General features: G+C 39.4%; 1 long non-coding RNA gene across 1 annotated transcript; it reads left to right on the top strand.

The window, feature by feature from the left end:
• The first annotated feature begins 3,964 nt into the window (after positions 1–3,964).
• On the top strand, positions 3,965–8,644 carry LOC137172019 (uncharacterized). The gene is made up of 3 exons (XR_010924861.1): positions 3,965–4,645; positions 6,567–6,599; positions 7,112–8,644. It is a non-coding gene; the product is annotated as an uncharacterized lncRNA (long non-coding RNA).
• The last annotated feature ends 4,696 nt before the right edge of the window (positions 8,645–13,340 follow it).

Below are 13,340 nucleotides of genomic sequence, written 5' to 3'. Positions count from 1 at the left end.
GGGCTCTGAACGCGCCAGTCTTGGACCCATGTCTCTACGACCTTCCGTTCCTGAGATACAGCCATTTCAAAAACAGGAAGTGACGTATCTCAGGACCGGAAGCTCGCACATGCTCGTGGGTGGCACTGTTGGAAAGGCCGTGCCTGAATTAGTGGGGATGGAGCTTGGTTCCAAGTCTCTATGACCTCCCTATCAAAAGTTATTCACGTTTGTCCCGTTTTGACCAGCGAGACAAACCTCGTTTAACCCCCATACCTACCTACCTACCTACCTACCTACCTACCTACCGTAACCCTAGCCCTAACCCTAGCCCTAACCCTACCCCTACCCTAACCCTAACCAAAAGACGTAGAGACTCGGGAGTGGGTGGCGTCAGACCTAATTTGGGGGCTCTGAATGCGCCAGTCTTGGACCCATGTCTCTACGACCTTCCGTTGCTGAGATACAGCCATTTCAAAATCCGGAAGTGACGTATCTCAGGACCCGAAGCTCGCACATGCTCATGGGTGGTACTGTTGGAAAGGCCGTACCTGAATTAGTGGGGATGGAGCTTGGTTCCAAGTCTCTATGACCTCCCTATCAAAAGTTATTCACGTTTGTCCCGTTTTGTCCAGTGAGACAAACCTCGTTTTACCCCCATACCTAACCCTAACCCTAACCCCTAACCCTAACCCTAAACCCTAACCCTAACCCTAACCCTACCCTAACCCTAACCCTAACCCTTTTTAAGGAATATACGGAAAAACCTTTCCAGATCCCAAAAAAGGTAGTGATGAAAATAAACCCAATCTAATTCCTCTAATTACAACTTACTCCAAACAGAGTCTGAACTTGATGCAAATTCTGAGAAAAAACTATGCCCAATTTTTAGATAATACCAGAGTGCTCCAGAAATATAAAATCATTGCAGCATATCGAAGGAACCAGAATCTGCAGGACCTATTAGTACATAGTAAGTTAAAACCAATTAAGAACACCATGAAGAAACGAAGTGTGGAATTTAAACATTTGTTCTCTGTTACCAATTTAAGATCTAAAATGAAAATTAAACTCGGCTCTCCCCTTTGTATCAAAACCAAGAACTGTGTGTATTTAATTTATTGTTCCAAGTGTAATATGAAATATGTTGGAGAAACCAAAAATTCGATCCAAACCAGATTAATCCAACACAGATACAACATCAGGCACCAAAAGAGGACTGACACACATCTTGTTCAACATTTCACTCAACACAAATTAGAGTCACTCAGGGTCATGGGACTACAAACTAATCCTATATGGACAGATTCTGTGCGCCAAAAACAAGAAAGATTATGGATTAATACACTTGGTACAAAATATCCCTGGGGCTTAAATGAACAGTGAGAGCCACCGTATGCCCTCTCTAGGATGGCCCGTGCATTATGTGGAACTTGACGTTGTCAGGTTGCCGGATTTCTCCAATTCCCCTAACCCCCTAACCCTAACCCCTAACCCTAACCCCACCCCCTCCCCTGCTATAATTAAAGTTCAATTCATCATTTACAGATTAAATTACATTTAATTCATTGATTTAACAAATACCATGTTAAAACAGGATTCAATTAGTTAATTTCATAAATAAATACAATAGATTGGCATATACAGGGTTAAAAACAGACAAAATTAACAAAACCATTCCTAAAAACAAAAAATCCAATTTCACAAAGAAGTAAAAAATTCAGTTAGAAGGGCAAGTTATAAATAGGAGGGAAGGCAGCTCTCCATCATTTCTGCTCTAACCACCAAACTGACAGCATCTTTCTGCCAGCCAGCTCAGACTTAGTGCATTTTTTGTGAACATTTTAAAGTTTGAATGGCGTCTGTAGGATAAGGGACTTCCGAGCAGTTGAGTGTCAAAGTGAAAAAGGTTCCAACTTGGTTGGATGGTTCGTCCCATAGACTGCCATTATAAATTTTAATGTTTTAAAAAATTATATAAAATTGCTGAAACATGTTACATTTCAGAAAAATACAAGCACACATCTGCTGAATGAGTTGCACAGATTGACGTTTGAATGGTTTTTATAGCACAAAGTATGCAGCAGTTGAAACGCGGCAAAAAACGTACAGAAGACAGAATAAGAATAAAGGCTGCTTTATTATTTATTATATTTTTTATGATAATATTTATTATAATAATATATCAGTCAGAGGGACCAAACCACTACTTCTGTCATGTGGAGTAGCATCAATAGACTGAAATGCAGGGACAACGAAAATCTTCTTTAATGCTGAAATGGTCGAGGACAGAACAGGGCTAAACAGAGCAGAACAAACGATCCAACAGAGACTGAACAGAAAACCAGGACTTAAAAAGTAACTGAACTAGGAGGAGATGAGGTGCAGGTGGGGAGATGAGTAGAGAACTCAGGGAGCGAACAGACAGCGAGCCAATTGGCTGGGGAAACACAGGGAGCAGAGCAGAAGAGTGTACTACTGAGCGAGGTTAGTGGGTTAGCGAGGTATGTTGAGCCTGCAGGGTTTTCAATGTCACGAAGGTGGCTCTCTTTTAACCTGCTACATCACCATGGTAACTTATACTGCAAACTTAACCTGGTCCGGAGCAGGTTATGTTCCGAGTTTCGGCTTAATTGGCAATAAAAAGCACTGCCCTTTCACTAACTACCTGATTTGCTGCCAAGTCCGTTTAACACTGTGTCTACTGCAGCTATTTGAACACCGATTAGAAAATTGATTAGTTTTTTATCAGACTTATCATTGATTTGATATGTCATATTGTAAATGTGTAATGGTGCAAGAGGTTTGGGTTACTGAGGGATTTTGTTACAACAGATCAAGCTGTATTTCAAATAATAAAAAGAAATAATAAAAACAAAAAACTAATGAAGAAATACTTTGAACAAAAAAAATAAAATTGATTAGTCTATTGGTATTTGTCACAGATATTATTAAATCTATAATATTAATTTAACTTTGATTCAGCAAGAACCTAAAGTGGTTTCCACTGATCCTTCATTATGGGACAGAGTCAGACAGTATAATGTTTAAATCTGCTGCATCAAGTTTAAACTTTGAGAGCTTTGGATGTGGGAGGCACGAGGAGTACACTGAGTGGTAAAATATGTGTATAAACTAATTACGTAATTAATAAATTAATGAATTAATGTTTTAATTAACAGATTTACACGATCAGCAGTTTTCTGCCAGCATTCATCTCCCGCCTTATTTGCAGCAACAGCGTTGCTTCTTGCTGTGATAATGTGTTTATAGTATTCATATCTCTCTGTTATAATGACCTGTTCCTCCTGACTGAAGCAGGCGGCACGTGATTGGTCCATTTTGTACGGAAAAAGAGTCAAATGATGCCAAACACCCCCTTTTATGGGGACGCACACAGAGCCTGAAGCAGAAAGCCTGAGTTAACAAAGAAAGTTCATATCCACCGTAGTGATACCACTTATCTCTGACTGAGAGTTTAGGGTTTGTCAAGCCCACTCACACAAAGAAAGCCTGGATATGTTGAACTGGCTCCTGATAAATACCAATAGACTAATCAATTTTATTTTTATTTTTTTTATCAAAGTACTTCTTAATTTGTTTTTTGTTTTTTATTAATTTGTTTTTATTTGAAATACAGTTTGATCTATTGTAACAAAATCCCTCAGTAACCCTAACCTCTTGCACCATTACAAATTTACAATATGACATCAAAGCAATGGTAAGTCTGATAAAAGACTAATCAATATTCTAATCAGTGTTCTAATAGCTGCAGTACCAGCAGTGTTAAACGGACTTTGCAGTAAATCAGGTAGTTAGTGGGCGGCGCTTTTTATTACCGATTTAAGCCGAAACTCAGAACATAACCTGCTCCGGACCAGGCAGGATGTGACAACTTTTACTGCAATACTTTAACGTACTTTTACTGTAGTTTCATGCAGTAAAGGATCTGAGTACTTCATCCATCACTGCTGTCACATGATGTTACTGTTTATTGAGCATTTTGTGACAACCTGGATTTCACCAACTGTACGGTATGTATGTCGCAATAACTGCAGTGATGTTGCCACGGTAACAGCAGTATAATCTCAGCTGCTCATCAGTGAGTTTGTCCTCAGACTCTTTCCTGTCACTTCATTAGATTCACATTAACCCTTTCACTGCCAGCTGTTCAAGTGAGGCTGCTACACCCACTGATTGGTCCATCTCACTGTCAATCAGCATATCAATAGCTCTGATCCTTACAAACCAAATGAGCTGTCATGATTGGTTGCGTGTTGTCATGGCGATCCAAACCACATGTGAGCATCAGGTTTTAGTTGGTTGGTCCAACCTTTCTAAATGGAAGCCCCCCCATCCCCAGTGCAAATAACAGGCTGGAGTGTGTATGAATGAGAGGTGCATTGGATAAACGCCCTTCATTTATTTTAGCTGTCAGTCAGATGATGAAGCCACTCAGAGCGGTTTCTGCCAGCAGCTTCCTGTCAGAAACCACATGAAGCTGATGAGGAGATAAAGGATTCAGAGGAAACACCACACCTGTTTAACATAAAAAGACACGATGAGTCCAACGGATGAGCAGAGAGAGACGACACAGAGACGGAGACGGACGTCTACCTGGACATGGATCACCTGCTGATGCTGTTGCTGCTGCTGTGGAGTTCAGGTAAGACTCTGCTGTAATGTAAAAATACTGAGTTCAAGTCAAACAGCAGCTTTGAAAACTGCAGTAAAAGTCAACATGGTCAGTAAAATGTAGTGAAGTGTGTTCAGTTAAAGTTCTGATACTTGCTGTAATGAGTTTTATCTCTTTAACTTCTAATAACAAACCAATAATTCATGTGTTCATCATCTAATAATGAAAATTCAAAGCATATAAATGTAAAATCCTGCTGACGTCTTCAGGCTGTTTGTGGGTCACGTGACCATCACTTGCAGGGACTGTGGGTATATTAAGAAGAACAGGGAGGGACTTTGGAGGCAGGTTTGATTGACAGGCCGGTGCAGGACATGAGCAACCCATGAGGAAGACCCTCGTTAAATAATGAAATTGTGACATCTGGTGGCGAAAGCTAAACATAGACCTGAAAAAAAAAGATGCAGCTGAACTTCATTTGTGAGGAGGTTCTTTTTGGACTTTTCTCATTTAATAAGTGACTTTTTATTATTCTACCTCTGTGTTCATTATTAGATGGGTGACATTGTTGGATATGTTTATTTAGGATGTTTGGATTTTACATTTATTTGATGTGTTTTAATCATTTGATGTGTTATTTTGTTGCTGTAATGTGAGATATAAGAGCTTCCATATGACAGTGTAGCCCAGTAAACATTTACATGAAAGCATCAGGAGCTACAGGAGAGTTATATGTGTACTTATACACAGGATGCCATTTGTGTTTTTGAAACATTTTTATTCAGGAAAATGAATCAGAACCACAGTGATTCTATATAGATTATGAAACATATGAGGTTATTTCTCTCAGCTGTTACAGCAACATTTATAAAATAATTATGAAACTTGAACTTGACCACTGCATTTGCAGGAATATTTTAATCCATTTTTTAAAAAGTAATTCATCAAGTAGTGTGATATTTTCACTCTCAGTGATGTGATGTCATGTTCATGTCTTTCCTCATCTGGACACATAGGAGATGTGATCATATACAACAAAACTAAAGGTTTAATGTTAATTTAACATGTCAGAATTAAATCCCCCGACGCTCCTTTCAGTACTGTTGATACTCGGCCAGACATGTCAATACTCTTAATGTCATTCTTGCAAGTCACTGTTTAATTCAGCTCTATGTGCAGCAAACTTCAATACTGAATAGAAAATAATCCCAACATGCAACAGTACAGCATGCTGTTATCATAAAAATAAACAGGCTACAGTATATGTCTACATGTCAGACTAAGAAAACAGTCTGATGACGGACGTCTGTCTTCTTTTTATATTTTCCTGGGGAGGGGTCATCAAAATTAACATAATTCTGGTTTATTTTCATAGTTTTGTTCATCATTTCTATCAGTAATCACAACATCGTACTCAACAAGTTAATCTGAGATCTGTGAACATGGTGACATCACTAAAAATACGTCTGATTGGTCAGAAACACGAGCAGTCAGACGATCAGACAGGAAACAAACCAACATGTTAGTTTTCCTTTAACTCTGTATGAAGCGTCTGTTGAGCTTGTGTTCATGTGTTCATCTCATCTGCTGCTCTTCAGAGAAGAAGCAGAAAGTAGAAGCAGTGAGGTCGAGAAAAAAGGTTTTAAAGTTTCAGACTGACCAGGCAAAGAGAGACGTTTGTTTTTCCTTCAATTTTTGTCTTTTTATGAGGATTATCCCCCCCCCCACCAGAATAATTGAGAGTACCTCATACTGCAGTAGCTCCGTTTTCTAGTTACTGAAAATGTAACATGTTATTTTCATACACAAATTATAATTGTTTGTAGCATCGACTTCAACATCTGTGTGTTTTCAGTGAGATGAGCTCTGAGCTGCTGCAAAGCCTCACAGTGTTTGTTCAGTTCACAGCTCTGCAACAATATAAATATTAATTTTCTGATTTTCTCTGCAGGACTCCAGGCTGAAGATAAACACCAACCAACAGGTAAAAAGAGAGAATATATCTCATCTGTTCTGATCCCCCAGGAGGAGCTGGAGGACGTTACCCGCACCTCCATCAGTGCTGGACAATGAATCCACTTTGGTTTATGAACAAATACCCTCAAAACTAATAACTAATAAAATATGCTAATGTTAGCATTGAAAAGTGAAAATCTAGATTTTGGACATCATCACTGCTCGCTGTAGAGCTGCACACTGCTAATTTCTATAAAATCTATATCAGATCTATTAAATGCAACGCATGGCATTGTGGGATTGTTTGCAGGAAGTAGTGTACATGACATGAACACGACTTTTTTGTTCCATTGTGGATCATTTGAGGCTCTAAATGTTGGATAAATTTACACACAGAATTCACACACTGAAACAAAATGGAGGAGGGTAAATAGAGTGAACTTTGTAGTAAATAGTGAGTGATTTCAGACACAGTCTTAGTCTTGCTTCTATATCTGGTCTCTTGTGTATTGTATCCCACAATCCTCTGTTTTCCTCCAGGTTCTCATTGTGAAAGCACAGCCAAGGCTGACATCATGCTGTTGGTCTGTGAATCCAAGAACACCACCTCTGAAGACCATGAAAACATTAAGTCCTTTCTAACTCAAGTAGTCAGCAACTTCAACATCGGCCCTGACAAAGTCCAGATCGGTAATAATTTTACTACTACAGTCAATCAATCAATTTTTATTTATATAGCACCAAATCACAACAAAAGTCATCTCAGGGCACTTTTCACATAGAGCAGGTCAAGACCGAACTCTTTAACTTACAGAGACCAAACAATTCCCCCATGAGCAAGCACTTGGCAACAGCGGTAAGGAAAAACTCCCCTTTAACGGGTAGAAACCTCAAGCAGAACCCGGCTCTTGGTGGGCGGCCATCTGCTTTGACCGGTTGGGTTGAGAGAGAGAAAGAGAGAGGGAAAGGGGGAGGGGGCAGAATAACAACAATCATAACAATAACAATAAGTATAAGCAGCAACAGCCAGGGAAGGATGCCATCAGGACTGTGAAGGACCGCGAAGGCTCGGCCCAGAACCCGGGTTTCCTGCGAGATGAGAAAGCACAAAAACTCCAAGGAAGAAGCAAAGTGATTGACATGCATTGATGTTACATGAATGCATACAGATGGAGAGGAGGAGGAGGAGAGAGGAGCTCAGTGCATCATGGGAGGTCCCCCAGCAGTCTAGGCCTATAGCAGCATCACTAAGGGCTGATCCAAGGCGAGCCTGGTCGGCCCTAACTATAAGCTTTATCAAAAAGGAAAGTTTTAAGCCTACTCTTAAACATAGAGAGGGTGTCTGCACCCCGGACCCAATCTGGAAGATGGTTCCACAGGAGAGGAGCCTGATAGCTGAAGGCTCTGCCTCCCATTCTACTTTTAAAGACTGTAGGAACCACCAGTAAGCTGCATACTGGGAGCGCAGTGTTCTAGTGGGATAATACGGTACTATGAGCTCTTCAAGATATGATGGTGCCTGACCATTAAGGGCTTTGTAGGTGAGGAGAAGGATTTTAAATTCTATTCTATATTTTATAGGAAGCCAATGTAGTGAAACTAAAAATGGGAGAAATGTGATCTCTTTTTCTAGTTTTAGTCAGAACACGTGCAGCTGCATTCTGGACCAGCTGGAGAGTCTTTAGAGACTTGTTAGGGCAGCCTGATAATAATTGCAATAATCCAGCCTAGAAGTAACAAATGTGTGAACTAGTTTTTCTGCATCTTTTAGGGACAGGATGTGCCTGATTTTTGTGATATTACGTAAGTGAAAAAAGGCAGTCCTTGAGATTTGATTTATGTGGGAGTTAAAGGACATATCCTGATCAAAGATAACTCCCAGATTCCTTACGGTGGTGCTGGAGGCCAGGGTAATGCCATCCAGAGCAGCTATATCATTAGATAATGTGTTTCTAAGGTGTTTAGGGCCAAACACAATAACTTCAGTTTTATCTGAGTTTAGTAGCAGAAAATTGCAGGTCATCCAGGTCTTTATGTCCTTAAGGCATGCTTGGAGTTTGTTTAACTGATTGGTTTCATCACCAAACAACAATGTAAAAATTACATTTTAAATTAAATCTACATTCCTCTATCATTACATGTGTTACTGACTAATTTAACTCTTCACATAATACCAGCCATTAAAATATGCTACTACCAAATAAACCTTTTTGTTATCAAAGGTTCAGAACATTTTTTGTTTTGTTCTTTTCATGTAGACATGACATATTTTTATCCAGAAAGTGTGTGATATGTTATTTAGCTGCATAGCATGAATTAATAGCCTAATTACTTCCCAAACAGTGTTGTCTAAAGTGACCAGCAGACATCCCCACGTGTTACCAAGTTATTGTTCACCGTTTCACATAGTAATGGTAATAATAAATAACTCCATAGTCTACGATGTGATAAAGCCATTGTTCACTTTTTATAGCTATTGTTGGTTAATGTAGCCTCCACTACAACCTTTAGGCTGGCTTTTTAGGCTATTTGTTTTATCAGTAACAGCAAAATAATCATAACTACATGTAATGTAGGTATTTTTGTACATTAGTAGCCTCTACGTAGAGTTTACAGAAGTTTCAGCAGTGCAATATAGAGCAGCGGCTGCCAGCCTAATATTCTGTTTCTATGCGCAACAATGCAAAGAAGTCCATGTAATATTTTACTGCACATTAGAACACACAAAGGTTACCAAAACATGAAATTCCCTGGTATTCCAGATTAAATCAGTTCATTTGTTCAATTCCCTAACTTTCTATGGCTGGAAGGAGGTGGAGGCTAGGAGCTGTCCACAGTTCTTTCCTTCTTCAGCTTAATCATTGTTTTCACTTCATTTATTTCCTCATGTGTTCCTCATGTCCTCATGTATTGATGAAGCAGGAAAGTCGATCAGTGTCTGATCAGCTGTTGAAATGTGTCTGCTGGGTGTTGACAGACACCCTCAACCTGACGGGTCTGTTTAAATACTTACGTATTTTGCCACAATTTTGTCAAATAATCAGATAATTTCATCCATCATTACTGCGATTAGCTCACTCTGATAAATATTATGACTAACCATTATGACACGTATTTTTTAAAATATGTTAATGTCCACAATAATCATCTTTCTCATTGTGATCCTTTTATTTGTAATCTTTTGCATGTCTGTGTGCTGCTGCGTGTCTGAGTGTGTGTGTGTTGTGCAGCCGTCTGTGTAGGTGCATATTACTGTCTTGATAATGAGCCTTAAAATAACAGTGAAACACTGCACGACCGACTTCAGACCAGGTTTATGTTGCTTAATCGCTCTCTGCTGCCTCAAGACAGTAATGCACCAACTGAGCACACATCATTTACAGACCGACACGCCCATGGAAGCTCACATGGACACAAGTGCATTTGCTATTTAAACAACATGGACGCTGGACAGGAAAATGACAACTGTGTCAGTCTTAAACTAGTAAAGACACTTTTCAGGAGGTGCACTCACTCTTGGAACCAAGATTGCTGTGCACCACTGGACTGAGATCGCCACACCCTCAGCTGGGCCTGTCCTCCCCCTGTGGCACACGATGAGTCACCAAGATACGAAACCGGCACAGTCCAGGAAGTAACCTCAGTCTGCCCCAGTAAAAATAGCAGCTCACTAGTGCACCACTGTGCTTTGCCCCCCTCGCCGGCAGGAAAATATAGACCCATAGACTTCAGGCGCTAAATCACTGCTCTGAATTGTCTTCTCATGTTGTTCTTGTCTTGCAAGCAGCATGTCCAGAACCATGTCGCACCTAAATCTGGCATGATTGCAACCAGCCATGTCAACACTGTCAATAAGGAACAAAACACAATACAATAATTTCAATCGGACCCACAATCACATTTTCAATACACTGTGTTCTGCTTTGGTTGTATTTTTACTTTATATTTACTTGGTAGAATACAACAAGTCAACACTCTCTCTGCTATCTCAATAATGATTTTAAACATATAATTATTCCACTGTAAGATCTTTCTAACCGTTGACACATTTACAGAATGATGTAAAGGATATTCTGAGGTAAAAAGTAGAATAAAACTTACATGTGTCACACAGTTGTGATAAGGCAGCCTTGTAAATAAGAACTGTGACCTTGAGGGGAGTGGTACGCAATAAAATATGTTCCTAGTTACAAATATGTGAACAAATCAAAGGTTCCCATCAGATTCCATTGAGAATACATACAGGTCATTTTGACCCATGTTGTGCATATATGAGGTAATGATACAAAAATGGTTTTTATGCAAAAATAAAATAAATCTCCAGGTGGCTGGCGACCAATAGGCCCATTTATGTAGTTGCAATTATTTATTCATTTATTTGTGTGTGTGTGTGTGTGTGTGTGTGTGTGTGTGTGTGTGTGTGTGTGTGTGTGTGTGTGTGTGTGTGTGTGTGAGCCAGTCCGGTAAAAATAGAGCCTGCATGTAAAGATAGGAGAGTGGGGAGAAGAAGCGGACATGCCTGACAGAGCCATGTGGACATTACACTCCACTCTAGCACTCCCTGTAGGCTGTGTGGCTTTTTTAATGATGTGCAGCAGCTTTCCAGGTGATTTCTTTATCGTGTGTTGTATGGATGTATGAGTGTTTGCTTTAACGTGTCCATGCACGCAGTGACATCACTGCAGCAAATATCATGGGACATTTATACAAAACTAAAAACTTAAACTTTAAACAGTAAATGTTTTAGACACGTCTGATGGAGGTCAGGATTTATCAGGAGGACGGCAGCTTTACTCCGTCAGGGTTCATTTCACAATAATGACCCGCTCGCTGTACATTATCCTGCTTATTACACAGCTGTTTACTAAAGAGATCAATAATCTGATACAATGTATTGATTTAAACATGATTTATTGATTTAAAAACGATTTTATTGCTTCCGCTAAAAAATAATCCAATAGATTCTACGGTTGGATCTGCGCGCACCGTAAATATCTATGAAAGCTCTGTAGCCTTCTTAAGATGAGCCTATGTAACGTTATAATTCGCGTTAAACTGAACATTTCCGTTGATGGTGAAGTGAAACAAGCTGAACGGGACTTCTTTGGGAATATTGATGTTGACGTTTCTGTCATTCGTCTCTGTTTCCTTCTTGCTTTGCAGTTGACACACCTGGAAACACAATTATTACTAATGTTACAACTGGTAACAATATTACTGTCATCACTACTGTTTGTCACTTAAGTTACTATGTAGTGATGCACAACTAGGAGATGTGTTCACCAGATCTGCTGCTGTTTCCTGGATTGGAGGACAGCATCTTGCTCCACTTTTGTCTTTCTGTAATTAGAGTCCAGTAGCTCCTCAGACTGCCGTCACATCTTTGCCCAGTCAGACATTATCTCTCTGCTCTCAAGACCAGCCTGACAGAGGAGCTGTGCTCCTCAAGCTGGAGACTGTTTCACCTCCACAGAGTCAACTGGAGGAAAAGAGCGAGTTCAGCGTTCAGCTCCATACAATAAGAACATGTGCAGGGGACATGAATCAGTTTTCCTGGGAAACCATAGCATAGCCCACCCACTTTTAGTATTGTCTTCCCAGACCACTGGCTTTAACAACTAAAAGTCTGTAACTTCAGTGTCACACACAGTGTGGGAACTTTGATGTTCAGAAGCTTATATACCAGCCATAGATGCACCACAGGCTTTGAAATTATTCCCAACATCATTTCACAGGATCTGTCAGGACAACAATGCACAACTATGGAAGCCAATAATTGCAATAATAATTTGAATTATATCAGCAACTGAATATCACATTTTGACATTTTATCACTACTGAATGCTTTAATGTTGTTAAATATCACTGAATTTATTGCACTGAAAGGTTTGACTTTGAAAACCACCTTTCTGAATATATGAGGTCTGGATTCACTTTCAAGTTTCAATTTGATTTTAATCTAATATTCAAAAGCTTTATTCAAGTTGCTCGATTAGCTCAAATCACACACACATACACACACACACACACACAGTGTGACTGAGGATTGTGGGAAAGAAAATGTGATGACAACACGTAACTGTGGTGATAACAGTGTGTAAGTCTCTATCATCCAGCTGTATAGTCATTAAACTGCTCAGTGTGTATCTTGGAAACTTGCAGACATGAACCATTTTATACTAAGTTTCTTCTTCTCTACAGGAACAGATGCTGAGCTGGATATAGATCTCTATGCAGTTCACCATAATGCTGCTACAGGCCGATAGTTTCTGTGTTTACTTTCATTCAGACTCACAAACAAACTTTTGAAGAGATTCATGTCAAAATCATATTTATGTGGAAAGCTGTAGGAGTCTCAGCAGCTCGCCCCGATGTTCATCATTGTGTGTAATAAACGTCTTTCACTGAATCCCTTGAATCTCTATAACAGAGCTGAGAGAACAAAGTTAGCCTGACACATAGAGACACAATGGCCACATTTATAGGAAATACATCAGGTTGAAATAAACCAGAATGTTCCTTTAATAATAATGTTATTGTAATAGTCTTATGATTATTAATATTGTGATATAACATTATTGTACAGTATCATGGTATAATGTTATATATCAAAGACTGCTGATGCTGTTATAGTGATAGTGATTATAATAATTATAATAATACAAATAAAAGTCTCACAATAGAATTTGAAGCTCTGTGATTGGATGTTTCTGACTGAAATGCATCTTGGGAGTCGTAGTTAACTTCTCTCTTTCAGTTTTTATGTCTA

This window comes from Thunnus thynnus, chromosome 2, assembly GCF_963924715.1.
Source record: "Thunnus thynnus chromosome 2, fThuThy2.1, whole genome shotgun sequence".
Taxonomy (NCBI): domain Eukaryota; kingdom Metazoa; phylum Chordata; class Actinopteri; order Scombriformes; family Scombridae; genus Thunnus; species Thunnus thynnus.
This window is presented reverse-complemented; position numbering and strand designations above follow the sequence as displayed.